Source organism: Hippopotamus amphibius, chromosome X (genome assembly GCF_030028045.1).
Source record: "Hippopotamus amphibius kiboko isolate mHipAmp2 chromosome X, mHipAmp2.hap2, whole genome shotgun sequence".
Taxonomy (NCBI): domain Eukaryota; kingdom Metazoa; phylum Chordata; class Mammalia; order Artiodactyla; family Hippopotamidae; genus Hippopotamus; species Hippopotamus amphibius.
In genome coordinates, this window is record NC_080203.1 from 135,794,616 (window position 1) to 135,811,286 (window position 16,671).

At 48.1% G+C, this 16,671-nt stretch overlaps 1 protein-coding gene across 7 annotated transcripts in view; it reads right to left on the bottom strand.

Annotated features, from left to right (window-relative positions):
• The window catches only part of GYG2 (glycogenin 2), a 34,766-nt gene extending 34,123 nt beyond the window's left edge, over positions 1-643 (bottom strand). For 6 of the 7 annotated variants that reach the window (XM_057717448.1, XM_057717451.1, XM_057717449.1 and 3 more), the window contains exon 1: positions 488-643. The gene's annotated coding sequence lies outside the window, so the exon portion shown is untranslated. Of the gene's footprint in view, positions 1-380; positions 468-487 lie in introns of those variants that run through there. The other variant, XM_057717445.1, reaches the window with a different exon arrangement.
• Between the last annotated feature and the right edge of the window lie 16,028 nt (positions 644-16,671).

Below are 16,671 nucleotides of genomic sequence, written 5' to 3' on the forward strand. Positions count from 1 at the left end.
CCGCCCCGCTGCGCCCGGGTCACGCCGGGCCCCTCGTCGCCTCCCCGCCCCGCGCAGCCCCGGCCGCAGCCAGGCCCGGCGCCCCTCGGCTCCCCACCGCGCGTCACCCCCTGCGCCGCGCCTGCAGCGCCGCGCCCCGCACCCCGGCCCTCGCGCGCCCCGTGCGCGCCGCTCCGCCCCCAGGTCCCCGGAGCGCCCCCGCCCAGCCCCTCCTCGGCGCTCGCGAAGCTTCTGCCGGGCGCCCCTGCGCCCCTGCTCGCAGCTCGGGCCCCTCCGTGCCCAGGTCCCCGCCGCGGCCGGGCCGCCCCCTGCGCGCTCGGGCAGCCTCCGCCCCGGCCGGCGCCCCCTCCGCAGCGCGCGATCCCCCGCGCGCCCCACACCTTCGCGGCGCCCGGGCGCCTCTCCTGCCCCCGGCCGGCTGCGGAGGCCCCCCGCCCGCCCGGCGCCCGGCCCCGCCCCGCCGAGGCCCGGAGCCTGCCCAGCTGACCTTTACCCCGCCGGCCGCGCAGGGAATGTTTGCCCTGGCCTCCCCGGCCGGGCCCGAGGCCCGCGCGCGGCCCCGCGGAGGCCACGCGGGGAAACGCAACCTTAGGGAACGAAGGGTCCGTGGGCGCAGGGAAGCGGCTCGCGGGCGTGGGTGGGGCGTGGGGGCGTGGATGGGGCGCGGGCGTGGATGGGGCGCGCGGGCGTGGATGGGGGCGCGGGCGTGGATGGGGCGTGGATGGCGGCGCGGGCGTGGATGGGGCGTGGGGGCGTGGATGGGGCGTGGGGGCGTGGATGGCGCGCGGGCGTGGATGGGGCGTGGGGGCGTGGATGCGCGCGGGCGTGGATGGCGCCGCGGGCGTGGATGGGGCGCGGGCGTGGATGGGGAGTGGTCGCAGAAGAGGAACCGAAAATAAGTGAAGGAGGGATGCGCACCTCCGCTGTGGAGTACGTGTGCGTAAGGGAAGGAGAGGATGACGACGGGCAAATGAATGAGTGGAGGAGACGAAGGGGTGAATATGTTTGTGAGTGAATGCGTGCGCGAGTGGGGGAATTGATGGATGAGTGACGGCCTGCACGAGTGGGTGAGGCGTGACGTAATGCATGTGAAGTCTGACAGAGAAAGACAGCCAGGATATTATATCCCTTATATGTGGAATCTTCAAAAAAGATACACGTGACCTTACTTAGAAAACAGAAGGAGACAAACAGGTTTCAGAAAGGAACGTGGTGGGATGCACTGGGAGATTGGGATTGCCATATATGCATTAGTGATAAGAAAAAAATACCAAATTGTACACTCTAATTATATGCAGTTTATTGTATGTCCATTGTATCTCAATAAAATTTCTTGAAAAAAAAATACATTCCTAATAATAAAAAGAAAATACCAAATTGCACACCCTAAATATATGCAGTTTATTGTATGTCCATTGTATCTCAATAAAAGTTCTTGAAGAAAAAATATACATTCCTAATAATAAAAAGAAAATACCAAATTGCACACTCTAAATATATGCAGTTTATTGTATGTCCATTGTATCTCAATAAAAGTTCTTGAAGAAAAAATATACATTCCTAATAATAAAAAGAAAATACCAAATTGCACACTCTAAATATACGCAGTTTATTGTATGCTAATTGTATCTCAATAAAAGTACTTCAAAAAACAAAACACAAAAAACAAACGTATGGTTACCAAAGGAGAAACATGGCGCGGAGGGATAAATGAGGAGTTTGGGATGAACAGATACACACAGCTATATATAAAATAGATAATCAAAAGCACCTACTGTAGAGCGCAGGGAACTCTACTCAATATCTGGTAATAACCTATAATGGAAAAGAATCTGAAAAAGAATAGATACATGTATATGTATAACTGATGGACTTTGCTGTAACACAACATTGCAGATCAACTATATCCTAATATGCAAGTGACTTAATGAGTGCGTGAGTGCCTGCAGGAGTGGATGAGTCCCTGTGAGCCACGGCGGGTTGTAGAGGGAGAGAGGAGTGGGCCAGATGCCGTCCTCACAGAGGAGGCAGCCACCGTCTGGGGCCACAGGAGCGCACAAGAACCGGGAGGTGGAGAAACCAGGTGATATCTCAGGAATTCTCCCCCCCCCCCCCCCCCAGAGGACCTTCCCCACCCAGCACGTTGTCACGTCCTGCCGATCAAGGCGCCAACGGTCCCGGACCCTGATGTGATGGAACAGAAGGAGTGGACATTCCTGTTCTGCAGGAACTGAGCAACTGGGCCGCCTGTCTGCAAGTGTCCCCCCCGCCATGGGGGGTTTGGGGGAGGCGTCCAGGGCGGGTCACCTCCCCACTACACCGGCTACAGCCCCAGCAGCAACCCTCTATGCTGTGTTGCTTCTACACTGTCTGTGCAAACTTCAACATAGTTTAAAAAAATACGGGGGTGGGGGGGGGGCACTTCCCTGGTGGTGCAGTGGTTAAGAATCCACCTGCCAATGCAGGGGACACGGGTTCCATCCCTGGTCCGGGAGGATCCCACATGCCGCGGAGCAACTAAGACTGTGTGCCACAACTATTAAGCCCGCTCTCTAGAGCCTGTGAGCCACCACTGTTGAGCCCATGGGCTGCAACTACTGAAGCCCACGTGCCTGGAGCCCATGCTCTGCAACAAGAGAGGCCACCGCAATGAGAAGCCCACACACCACAATGAAGAGTAGCCCACTCGGTGCACCTAGAGAAAGCCCACACACAGCAACAAAGACCCAACACAGCCAATAACTTAATTAATTAATTAATTTAAAGAAAAAGATACTCCTCTAAAAAAAAAAAAGTGACAGAAGAAATTTTAAGAGAGGACACGGCCAGTGCTAAAGCCCGTTATCCGTGAGCGGAGTAGGGCGTAGGGGCCTCCCATCGCCCATCAGACTGGGGTATTTGTCCAGTCTTTGCTGGAGTTCATTCCCCCACGGGGAACAGGCAGCTTTGCAGACCGAGAAGCCCTCGGGGCTCACTTGCCTTGGAGAAAAAAGGGATTTCCCTGGACAGTGGGAGAGAGAAAGGAGGACAGGGCGCAGAGTCTGGAGACACCTGTGAACAGAGACAGCTCCTTCAACGACGGATAGCCATCAGCTATGCGGAGGGACAGGTACCGCGGGTGTTTTTAGCATCCCGTCACAGGTGGGCCCAGAGCTGTTTCAGAAATCGCATCCAGGGGACAGAGCTGGGCCAGGCCGGCTGGGAGATGCTAGGGCAGGGCCCCACCTCATCACGCGGCCTCCAAAATGCAGGTCTCCTAAGGGATGGAAGCGTGGCTGGTCTCGCTCAGCTGGAAAAGGGCATGGACCCCTCTGCCCGCACCCACCCCCCACGGGCTATGTGCACGTACTTATGATGTAAGATGCCTGCAGCACGTATTGAACCTCTAGTAGGCTCCCTGGAGCCCCTGCGTCACTGAAAACATCAGGACCTCAGAAATAGCTGGGGGAAGACTCTTCTATGGTCAATGTTAGTTTTCTTTTCTTTTCTTTTTTAACCATTTTGTTTAAATTGAAGTATAGTTACTTTACAATGTTGTGTTAGGTTCAGGTGTCCTGCAAAGTGATTCAGTGACATACATATTTTTTCAGATTCTTTTCCGCTACGGGTTTTTAAAAGACATTGAGTAGAGGTCCCTGTGCTACACGGTAGGACCTCCTTGTTTATGTTTTGTATATACTAGTTTGTATCTGCTGGTCCCAAACTCCTGATTTATCCCCTACGCGTTCCCCTGTAACCATGTTTCTTTGCTACATCTGTGAGTCTCCTCCTGTTTTGTGAATAAGTTCATCTCTACCATGTTTTAGATTCCACATATGTGATAGCCTATGATATTTGTCTTTGCCGGTCTGACGGAGGATGACAGTGTTGGTTTTCTGTCCCCTGCCAGGCAACCTGAAACAGGGCAAGGTGCTTCTGATGCAGCCGGACAGTCCCAGGAAGGGTCCGTTCGGACCTCCTCAGCCTCCAGCGGCCCCCTGGTTTCCAGAGGAAGAGGAAGTTTCCGCGGCCTCTGTGCTTGTCTGGCTGTTGTCCCCGATGTTTGCCACGTGTCCCCACACGTCCGTGCCACGGGGTCATCCCCTCTGTCCCCCTTCTGCCCCAGGAGCACAGTGCTCTTGCGTGACACTGGACACGTCCAACCAGAGCGTTCTGACAGCAAGAGGTCCACTTAGAGACGTCTCAGACAGCGTCTGCCTCCTTCAGTCCACGGTGCGGGGTGGTGAGATTCCAAAAGTGTCCCTTTGCCCTGGGTTAGAAGTTACCTGCCAGCGGGATTTCCACCTCAGGACCAGGGACGTTGAGGGCTGGGTGAGCCTCGGATGTGGGGTGTCCTGTGCTCTGTGGGGTGTGGGGCAGCTTCCCTGGTACCAACATGCCACATAGTGAAGCCACAGACGCCTCCACACCTCACCAAGTGTGCTCCTGGGGACAGAACCATTCTGGGTTTCAAACTACAGTTGTAGATAGATAATGATAGATGATAGACAGATGATAGATAGATGATAGCTAGATCACAGATAGATCATAGATAGATCATAGATAGATAGATGACAGATGATAGATAGATAGATAGATGATAGATAGATAATAGATAGATAGATAATAGATAGATGATAGATGATAGATAGAGATAGCTAGATAGATAGACAGAAGATAGAGAGAGAAAGAGAGAGAGATAGGTCATAGATAGACAGATAGATAATAGGTAAATGATAATAGAATTATAATAAGACAGATAGGTAGGTAGATAGATAGATGATAGACATAGATGATAGATAGATAGACAGACAGACAGACATAGATAATACATAGATGATAGACAGATAGATAAATGATAGGTGATAGATAGATAGATGATAGATAGATAGCTATAGATAGATAGATAGATAGATATAGATAGATAGATGAGAGATAGATAGATGATAGATAGATGATAGATAAATAGATAGATAGATAGATAGATAGATAGAAGATAGATAGAAGATAGATAGAAAGCCAAAGTCTCTCCTGTCCTGGGCGCATCCTGTGCCCTGTGGGGTGTGGGGCAGCATCCCTGGTCTTCACCCACCAGATGCCAGTAGCTCCTCCCAATTGTGGCAATAAAAATGTCCCCAGGCATTGCCAAGTATCTCTAGTAAAATTGTCTCTGGTTCTGAACTACAGCCAGAGAGAGAGAGAGAGAGACAGAGAGACAGAGATGATGGAAGATGACAGATGATTGACAGGTGGATAGACAGAGAGACTGATAGATAGATAGCTAGATAGATAGATAGATAGATAGATAGATACACACAGAGATACATGATAGATAATAGGTAAATGATAGTATCATTATAATAGGTAGATAATAGAGATGGAGAGAAAGATAGATTCGTTGACTGATAAATAATTAGATGATAGCGTCTCTGATGCTACATCAGGGTTCTCAGCCTCAGCACTGCTGACATCGGGGGCTGTGTGACTCTCTGCTGTGGGGCGTCCTGTGCACGGTGGGGTGTGGGGCAGCGTCCCTGGTCGCCACCCACCACGTGCCAGGAGCAGCCCCTCCCCCAGTTTCGACAGCTCCACAGTTTTGTCTCTGCTCTGACACCAGCAGAGGGAAGGAGGGGATTCCTTTGGCCCAGAGGGGGAGACAGGGTTAAGAAGCTACATTCCAGGTTGGGGGAGGTGAGGGGAGGCGGGGGAGGAGCCTGGCCCGTCCCTCCTGGGTTGGGGAGAAAATGAGCACTTTCAAGGCCAAGTGGAAAGCCAGACATTGAGAAGGCAGATTCCTTCAACCCCATCCCCAAATCCACCATTTCATTTTGGTTTTGCCACCACTGATAAGGAATCCCAGAAATTCCACATTCTACCCCAACCCTCGGGAGCACAGGAAATAACTCCAGGCGGTTGATAGATTTGGAAGAAGTACGGATCCTCTCCCTCCCCCAGACCCCGAGCCACACACCCCCCCAAGGCTGTGTTTCACTCCGAGCCCTGCCCCCAGCGTTTCCCTCCCTAGGTCACCCCCAGACCAGAAGTATCAGCATCCCTTGGGAAAGTCTCAGACATGCACGTTCTCAGGTCTCCCGAAAAGCAGGATGCTGAGTCCGGGGGCCGTCCCTTGGGTTAACAAACCCCCCTCCCCAGCCCCATGCGCCCTCAAACGTAAGAAGCGTGGCTTTGAGTGCTGACATTTAGGCTTGGTGGGGAGGGCTGGAACCCCGGGTGGCTAGAGAGGAGAGTTAGTGGCACCCAGAGAGGACTTGGGGGAAACTAAAGAGATGTTTAGAGAGGAGGTTTAGGACTGATGGAGAAGACTCTCTGTCTCCCAGCACCAGCCTCTGGTCGACGTGACCTCCTGCCCTGCCCTGCACACTCACCCCACCCCTCCCACCCTCCCCTTCCTGCTCTGCATTGGAGCTGAGAAAGCAGGGCAGGAGGCACTGAGCCACAGGCAACCGTCCCACATCCCTGGGCAAAGGCTAGCTCCATTTTTAAACCCAGAGCAGGCATCCTGCATGGGCGCTGCCAGCTTCCTGTGTGTGTGTGGCGGGGGTGGTCTCCAGGAAGCCAGGAGAGGCGCCACCTGGTGACCTGGGGGCGCTGTCCGGTCCGCGGAAGGTGGTCTCTCCTCCGTGTGCCTTCAGAAACGATGCTTGCCTGCTGCAGAAGTGAGTCTGCGTTTTCCCAAGGAGCCATTTGGAGAAAATGAGTCTTCCGCTGGAACATGGGTTGCAACATTTTTGTAAAGCTATAGGGCCTTTTGTGGGACACAGTTCAAGGCCAGGAGCTAGAAAAAGATGCCAGCCAACTGGATCGCTTGCCACATTTTTGTGGCAAAGGTCCTGTGAATTACTTGAAAGACAAGTAAGAAAATAAGAAAAATGTTTGCAGGATAGATACATGCAAATATATGTCTGCATCCCAATGGCAATTATATATCTGTATTTTTTTTTATAAATTATTTATCTATTTTTTTAATAGCGGCGTTGGGTCTTTGTTGCTGCACGCGGGCTATCTCTAGTTGTGGCGAGTGGGGGCTACTCTTTCTTGTGGTGCGCGGGCTCCTCACTGCCATGGCTTCTCTTGTTGCGGAGCACGGGCTCTAGGTGCGTGGGCTTCAGTAGTTGTGGCTCACAGGCTCTAAAGCGCAGGCTCCGTAGTTGTGGTGCATGGGCCCAGTTGCTCCTCGGCATGTGGGATCTTCCTGGAGCAGGGATCGAACCTGTGTCCCCTGCATTGGCAGGCAGATTCTCAACCACTGCACCACCTAAGAAGCCCTATATATCCATATTTAAAAAAAATTTTTTTTGGCCAAGTGACATGTGGGATCTTAGTTCCCCAACCAGGGATCAGGCCTACACCCCTTGCATTGAAAGTGCAGAGTCTTAACTACTGGACCACCAGGGAAGTCCCTATATATCTGTATTTTACCTGCACAGATTAATCAAGTAACATAGAAAAAACCACAATTGCAAGCAACATGATGCAAAAATAAGCAAAGCATTTAAGGTACATGCCACTGGTTCCCATTCAACCATCATTTTTCTGTTATTTATTTTTTAACAGACCTGGGCTATTCCTCCAGGATTTATGCACCCCAGTTTGATGGCTGGAGCTACAGCAGCCACTTTCTGCCATGAGTGAAACTGGTTAATGCTCTGTGAACCATGAGAGAACACCATTAAACCCTCAAATTATCCCCAATCCAGATGCCCTAAACCTCAGTAAGTCCCTTTGCAAGATACCATCTTTAGAGTTTTAGCTGTTTTGAGATAGGCTTTTTGTTACTTCAGCATAAAAGCATCCTAATTTATACCACATGGCAAAAATCCTCAGTTTGGTCACTAGATTCCTGACACTCTGAAAGACTAGTGACAAACCCAAAGAACTTTTGCTTATGTAGGTTTTAAATATCCATATTTTCTGTATTAGAAATTAAAACTGAAGAATTTTGGTATTTATTCATTTAATAAGTTTAAAGATAATAATAATAATAAACCCACCCCATTTTGTATAAATAACATTTTTACAGAAAAATAAATTTATTTTCCCAAACAAAAATCTGGAGGGGGGGAAGCAGCATTATTTTGCACATTTGTAAATCTCTTTCGTATCTGGCTTAATAGAAGATGACTGGTTTCTCATATTTACTTCTATATTTGTTCTGTTGCAATAATAGTTTAGGTTGAAATGAGTAACGAAAACCTGGCCTCACCCTGATGGGTAGTTAGAAAAGAGAGGTTATTTTAATAGGGTTTTCACACAATTGACATTCTTCTTTGATACTGCACCGAAACTTGATAATTGGTAGTTTCTTTAAGGTTCCATGACTGCAGTGTGGAATGTGGGTACCCATCGACGAATTTTGCACTCTGTAACGTTAGAATCCACAGCTTTATCTTGAACTTCAGACGGATCTTTTATCCGCTTAGGGTGTTGCAACACCATGCATGAGTCATCTGGAGATGTTCCAGATACTGGCACATTTTAGTTCATGATATATATATTTTAAAAGCTCACATTTGTTCATAGCTCTATTAATCTCATCACACAAAGGTCTTTAGCTGGAATAAGAAGAGGAAAGAACTCCTCTGTAATATGAAAGTTGTGGCGTAAATAAGAAATGGTTCTGTGCACTGAATGTGTGTGTCCCCCAAATCTACGTGTTGAAGCCCTGATTCCCAATGGGATGGTGTTAGGAGGTAGAGGCTTTGAGAGGTGATTAGGGTTAAGTGAGGTCATGAGGGTGGGGCCCTCATGATGGGATTAGTGTCCTTATAAGAAGAGGAAGAGATATCAGAGCTCTCTCTCTCCACGCACGTGAGGACAGAGCAGACATGCAGCCATCTAGAAACTGAAAGAGAGCCTCACCGGGAACTAATCTGCCCAGCCGTGATCTCAGACTCCCAGCCTGCAGAACCAGGAGGAACAAATGTCTGTTGTTGAATCCCCACAGTCCGCGGTGTTGTATTTTGGCAGCCTGAGCTGAGACGGATTCATTCATCCTTCCAAGTGTTGATTGAATCGTTATTGAGCACCTACTGTATGCCAGCCACTGCTCTAGGAGTTACAGAAACACCCATGCGTTTACAGATGCACATTCTAGTCGGGGGGCTGGGAAAAGCCAGGAAATAAACAATGAAACGTAATATTGTATAAGATGTCGGAAGTGGGTACAAGATAGAGAACAAAAGTGTGAGCAGAGGAGGTGGGCAAGGGAGTGCCTGGGGTGGGGGAGAGGGCTGGGATTGCAACGTTCCCATCTCCTTAGCTAACTCCCCTTTTGTCAAAGGCCAAAGGTGAGCGTGTCAGATTTTGCCCCTAAACCTCATTTGCCACCCCAGTGGCAAAATGTCCCATGTTTGTCAGGTCCAAGTACTGCTTTTATTTTCGGATGAGAGGATAGCAGGACATTGTCTGTCCTTCCGTGGGCCGTGTATGCATCCCCAGCTATCAGTAGAGGAGCAGTTATGTTGGACGCATACCCGTTTGAGTAGGGGTGGATGGCCGTGATGGGGAGGGAGACAGCTGCAAAGCACAGATGTGCCGGTAGCTAGCTGGACTCCAGGGAATGCGCTGCATTTATATTTGGAACTGCGGGGGACATGCCTCCATTAGGAAGATGGGACTTGGGCAGAGGCCAACCCATATCACCAAAGCCCTTGAAAGTCAGGAACCAGAATAGTATGCGGTGTGAAACAGACAAGCTAATTCTATGCCCCTGTGAGTCTGACCAGCAAATAGGGGTTCACAGGACAGGACTGGCCCCTGGACACCTTGACCCGCTTCCTCTCTTTTCCCTGCATCTTCTCCATCTTTCCCAGGAAAGCGCATGAGCCTCTCAACAACAGACATGGACTCCTAAGTAGCTCAGACAGAGGTTGTGTTAGAGGACATTGTATTCCTAAAGAAAACAGAAAAGGCACTGAGTAAATCCCAGCAAGACTAACATTTATCCTAAAACCACCATAGCAGATGGTGACCGTTTCTAGATGTATAGTTCAGGGATTCCTGTGAGATGTCTTATGGCCCTAGGGTGCATGGGCTGTAGGAATTTGCAAGATATTGATAATAACCCATTTTTTACTGTGATAAAAAAATGTAAAGCTAATCAAAGCCGTTTTACAAGTGGACAATGGCTCAACACGTAATTGAGCACCGTGGGGGACACTTCTTTTGTAAATCTCCTGAATTCTATAGTTACTGCTTGGAGCCTGGAGGGTGCATGGTAGGAATTACAGCACACTACCCCTCCCCCGTTATCCTTGGAAGTAGTTATATCTTTGCTAACAATTTATGGTCAACGAAGCCCACGTGTATGCGCACGTGTGTAAAATCTTTAATTATCTTAAAGGTTTGGTTTTTTTCATATCTTCCTACTGAAATAGAACATATATGTATGTCATTGTCATCCGTTACTCACACCGGCATGTGGTGTTTCTAATCGGAACATCACTTATTTTGTTAACCTTCTAAAGCTCTGCTCTTCGACTGACAGACTTCACATTGGCTTGATGAGGTAATAAAATCATTGTTTGCAAACGGAAAATGTTTCTTTGTAAAAATAAACAAAATTCAACACGATGTAAGTGAATTTATTAATATAAAATGACTCTGGGCCGTTGAGGTGTCAGAAGAATCTAATTTTAAAATATTAGATTTTAAATTTAATTGGGGATATGTGAATTGGGGCACTGTCTCTGTTTTCCAAAATTTTCAGAATTTTCATTAGTAAATTTAGTGTGAAAACTGATATCCAATACTTCCTCTTTTTTCACTGAATTTGTGAAACTGTTGTGTGGGTTGTTTTAAAAGATTATTAAGACTATAGGCCTAAGAATAATATATTGGGGGACTTCCCTGGTGGCCCAGTGGCTAAGACTCCCTGCTCCCCATGGGGGGCTAGGGTTCGATCCCTGGTCAGGGAACCAGACCCTGCGTGCTGCAACTAAAAGATCCCGCATGCCACAACTAAGACCCAGCGCAGCCAAAGAAATAAATAAATAAACACACAAATATTTCTTTAAAAAAGAATAATATACGGGGGGGAAGAAATGTCTGGAGCTCTATGACTTAACTCCCCTTAAGTGAAATATGTTTGGAGAATATATATACATAATTTCTCCCTTTAAGGAAAAGTTGTTACAATCACAGCGGGTGGAATTCTGCATCTCAATAACTCTTTTCTCCTCAGTTCCAACCTCTCATTTGCATGGAAAAGTTGTCACATGAAATAAAACCCATGCACCACACAGCATCCCTTCTGCACAGAACAAAGATCATAGCAGGAAGGCTTTCGGGGACCGCCAGGGCAACACGTAAAATGTAACTCCCTTATGAGCCTGAAGACAACAGCCTTTGATGGGCTCAAAAAGCAATTATCACCTAGACCCAAATCCTCACAAAGCTGCAGAATCTCTCACAGGGTAACTGTCCACCCTGTGCTTTGGACCAAGAGATGGGGAAGGAGGCCTCTTGTGCATGACCTCTTGAGTATAGATCCACTGTCGGCATGTTGGGGTCACTTATACAACAGGCGGAGAACAGCTCTCCGAACAACAACCGGATTCACGTATGCTCCCTGCACGGAATCCCTAACCAGAAGTGCTTGGAGGACGCCCAAGAAGCAGCAAAAACCATCCACTGGGAATAAAATAGGCACCGTGCTCAAAAAGTCACTTGAAGAGATTATACTGTTTGGAAAGTACTGAGACAGGCTGGGACCTGGGACCTTCTGCTGCAATGCTTGCACGTGGAGGTACCTCTCCTCCCCTCTCCTTGAGCGACAAAATACAAAGAAACTGTACGGGACTAAAAATAGCTGCCTGCACTGTGCAGCTGGGGCAAATTCTGCACCCAAAAGATACAAAGAGACCAAAAGCCCAACTGCCACTTCTGAAGAGCCCAGAGCAAAAGTAGGGGGTTGGGAGCAAAAGCGGTGTCCTGTGCATGCCCCCTGCACACACCACCACCTAAGGGGTGGGCAGACCACCTAAGCCACCCCTCTACCCTCACCCCATAGAAGGAACCAGCGTGCCCCCTCCCCTCCTTGGGCAGCGAGTGAGCTAGGGAACCGGTTACTTGTTCTCGCTCCCCGCCGTCTGCAGCAGGGGCCCCCATAAAGCCCGGCCTCTATTTCTTATCTGGCCTCAGATCCACTTCTGTTGATTAAGGAGGCCAAGAACCCTGGTGGGTAACAGTGCCACCTGCATTTGGGGCCAAGGTGAAAGCTGCCAGGGTCCGAGGCCTGATGTACACCAAGGCTGTGTCCCCAAAACGTGGAGATTCAAGAAATACATCGTTTAATGTAGAAGGCAGCTCTCTGTTTGAAAAGTTTGCCCCATCAGTGTGCTGAATTCCAGGAAACACAAATGACTTTCTTCTGCCCGGTGTTCAACTTCAGCAGAAGAAACAGGATCACAGTACAGGTTTCTGCTCTTTCTACCAATGCAGGCAGCTTTCCAGAACTAATGTCCCCTCGTCAGTTTACGAGGGTAAAGAAGAACTGAATCATTTTCTCAGAAATGCTGCCTGAGCCGTCCGTTCCTAAGGCTGGTGATTAACTTCCGATGACTTGCTTTCACGACATTTCTCCCTGTCTGAGTGGGCTTAATTGAAGCAAAGAAAAAAAGTTCAAGGGCCCTGTGCAAATGGATTAACGTGTCGTAAAAAGGTTGATGGGCTCAGAGGAAGAATTCTCGGAAGGAATGACGCGGTCGGCTGCCGCTGTTAGAACTTGCATCCTGAAAAACTGCTGAAACGGGTGGAACCCATCTGTGCACGGAGAGGCTCACGGTTTTACAGACTGAGATCCGAAATCCATCGCCAGCCCCTCGAGACATTTCAAGATGACGGTTGTCAACGAATGAAAACAGAGATCTGTGAGATTTCAGAATGATTGTCTCAGGTAACACAGCCAGAAAAATAACAGAGGGTCTGGATGAAAATACCCACCTTCAGGGGAGCCTAGAGCTGCTTTTACAAGAAACCAGAGGGTGCAAAGAAATCGGGGATGTAATAAGCAAAATGTTAGAAAACATTTGCTGAAGATGCAGACGGTTCTGCTACAGATGGTGGCTCCTTGGATTGGAAACGCGTTGAGATGCTGGAAACCGTGAATGTGAATCACAAAGAGATTCGAAGAAACTGATTTATGCGCTCGGATAAAGGAGTCATCCAAATCTCTGCAAGAAAAAGCCACCAAAACTACACTAAATTATCTGCAAGAAGATAAAAGAACAGATGCACACGCAGATCCTATTAAACGGTCTCCGAAACAAACAAGCTTCGCTGCAGTCAGAAGAAAACACAATTTGAGAGTCAGATTCTGTGACATCAGCAGAAACATATGGTCATTAAGTGAGCTGCACTCCCCCAAATATATATCTGTGCACAAAATGAACTATCACAGAATATTAAATTTATAGTGAAAGTGCCAAGGAAATAAAGAAGAAAATCTTGCCAAAGCCACTGAAATGATCATCTATGCATGTGGTGTGCTGTATGCCTACAGAATCCAAGGAAAAACATGTGCAGAAAAAATTCAGAAAGAACCTTTTTCTTTTAAATAAGATTTTCTTTTTTTTAAATAACTTTTTATGGTTTATTTATTTTTTTATTTATTGGCTGCGTTGGGTCTTCGTTGCTGCACACGGGCTTTCTCTAGTTGTGGCGAGTGGGGATTACTCTTCGTTGCAGTGGCTTCTTTTCTTGGGGAGCACCGGCTTCAGTAGTTGTGGCTTGTGGGCTTAGTTGCTACGCAGCATGTGGGGTCTTCCCAGACCAGGCCTCGAACCCGTGTCCCCTGCATTGGCAGGCAGATTCTTAACCACTGCGCCACCAGGGAAATCCCTTCTTTCCTTTACGTGTTCATAATACGTCTTGTTCCACATAGTTCAAATGAGACCATCTCTTCCTTTGGAAGGTGACAGATGCCCCTCTGGTTCTCAAACATCTGCTAGGTCCGTTGGAGCTGGGCGGGGACCGTCTTAGGGATAACGCCTCCAGGTACACCCGCCCAAAGGATACACTGCAGAGCTTAGAAAGGAATTCCTCGGATGCACACAAAGCTACGTAGCTTCATGACTTTTAGACCCTTTCACCGCAGTCTCATGGTTTTACATGCAAAATATAGAAAAGAAGACACAACCACCAAAACTGATTTTTTTTTCTCTTACGTGTATTTTACATGATGAAAAATTGCCTGTGACAGCTAAAGAAAATGGATGGAGTTGCCTGTAAAAAATGCTGAAAGTCCATTTATGTATATGTGCGTGTGAATCTGTGTACACACACTTTTTTAACGAGTTAAACTCTCCACTAAAACTCCTCTATGGGAAACATTTTGTGGGCATCCTCACTGATGGGAAAGTTTGGCAAGAGTTGGAAAGACATAGGACGTTCCTGTTAAAGTAGGAAATGTGGGCTACCTTCAAATGGCTCAAATCTATGTAAATCCAGGACGTAAGGCATGCAATTCTGAGACATTTAATCAGGATGATTCGTTTTAAGTTCTTTTCCAGTTTGGGAGCTCTTTGACATGCTTTCTGCTTTCACCTCCTTCTCTTTGGAGACCTAGCTCTCAATCCTTAAGGGTGAGCACGAAAAGTGCATATTTGGAATTTTAATGCATCCTCTTTATGAGGTTAAGATTCCAGGGACTGGCTTCCTCTTTGGTTCTAATATCTAAACTCTAAAAGTCGGTCAGCATTCATCTCAGTTGAAAAAAACTACACCCATCTGCCCCAACCACTGTTTTTCCTCTCCCCCAAAGTATTAGTAAAATAGAAGCCAACAGTTAGTATACTTTTGAGATGTTTGAGGACAGAAGATGATCTACTCCAGTAAACAGAAAAGTATAAACCAAGCAAAGCACTGCCATTGCCCTAAGAACCGGTACCCACAGAGGATCAAAGACCAAAAATAATACGAAAAGTCTCAGCACCTGCAAATCTCTATTTTTACCCCACGTTCTCCATAAAAAAAAAAAAAAAAGTAGAAACCGTACAATTTCACAAGAAAAAGAACCGCAAGATCCCTTCCCAGAGACAGTTTCCATGTCAGCGATTTTGCTCTTAAAATTCCAAAATCTGGCCTCATCCTCTGCAGGTAACACGACTCCTGTGAGCTGAAATAATGTTCAGATTCTGCCGTTAGTGGCAGAAATCACGCACTCCTGATTCGTGGGTGATGGTGAACGGGTCCGGATTTCTGAAGTAACTTAAGGAACTCGCAGCATCAGCCAAGCTTCTCGCCCCAGCTGGAAACCCCAACAGCATCAGCCAAGCTTCAGACAGATGGCAGTGTGTCTCCATCTTTTAGAAGCTGATGGCATCCCCGCCCAAGACCCCCATGCCATTCTGCTGCCCCTGTGCTTCGTGACCTTGTCGATGGCCTGGGGTCGCACGAGGAGGTAGTTCTGGAACTCGTTCCAGGGTCCGAATCTCTCTGTCCGGATTCACGATGGGACCATCAGATCAAGAAATCTTTCTACCACCCACGCTCCGGCTGTCTATACCTTATCACCATCAATGTGTCCAAGGAATTAGGAATTCTCCGATAGGCAGCACATGTATCGCAAACAGAAGAGAAAACCAGGGCAGCTGGTTAAGCCAAGAAGGAAAGGAACGTTGCACGGCACTGATGAGCAGGGCTCTTGTCTGGATGGAGCGTTCCTCAAGGCGATGGGTGGATTTTGAAGACCTCAGATGTTCTCTGGTTCTGTAAGGGAAGATCGGGAGCAAGATGTCATAGCTAGGAAAAAAAAAAAACCTCCATGGGTTGATCTTAAAGCACTGTTATCTTTTTTTACTGTTTTCTATTTGTTCAGAGTTTCGGACATTTTAAATGAATCGAGTAACTCTGTCTCTGCAGTGACCACTAATATTGTAGGAAGCCTTTTAGGGAATGGGGTTGAATTAATCTTCATGACCTCTAAACTGGGATTTGGTATTATACATCCATCTGACAAAATACAGGCAAAGCGTGATGTTCGCCGTGGTCCCCTTTAGCCAACAGGCATCTGCTGCTATGTCGGCGGCCCCGTCCCCATCACTCTGTCCCTACGAGATGCACAAGCTCCAGGGTGGGGCTGCATACCAGACGCACAGGTCGTGCACTGTTCCTAGTGCCTGCAGAGCTGGCCAGTGTATGTGCCTGCCATCCTCCAGAAGAAAGGGGGCATCCCTGGCCCGACTCAGAGATGCTAGCCAGCCACGCAGCATCAGCACCACATCTTAGAGAGAATGTCAAGCTGCCATATTTCTTAGACGGTTTATGGGTTTTGCAACCAGCAAGGATCGGTCCTGCCCCTGGACCCTGTGCCCTAATGATGGTATGGCATGTCTTAACTCTCTGAGCACGCTAACGTTCACGGAACGGCAGGCATCCAAATCCGCTCATTCATGGACCTGGTGATGTTCTCGCTGAAGTATAATTGAGGAAGTAGACAGGATTTTTTTTTTTTTTTCTTTTTGGAGTATAGTTGCTTTCCAGTGTTGTGTTTGTTTCTGCCGTACAGCAAAGCGAATGAGCTATACGTATATTTTATCTACTCCCCCAAAGGCAGGAGAACTTCAAGACAGGACACTGCTTTAAGCAGAAAGGGCTTCCAACTCAGGTAAGCGGGGAGGGCACAGCCCACATTAAAAAAAACACACAAACACAGAAGAAACAAACAAAAAC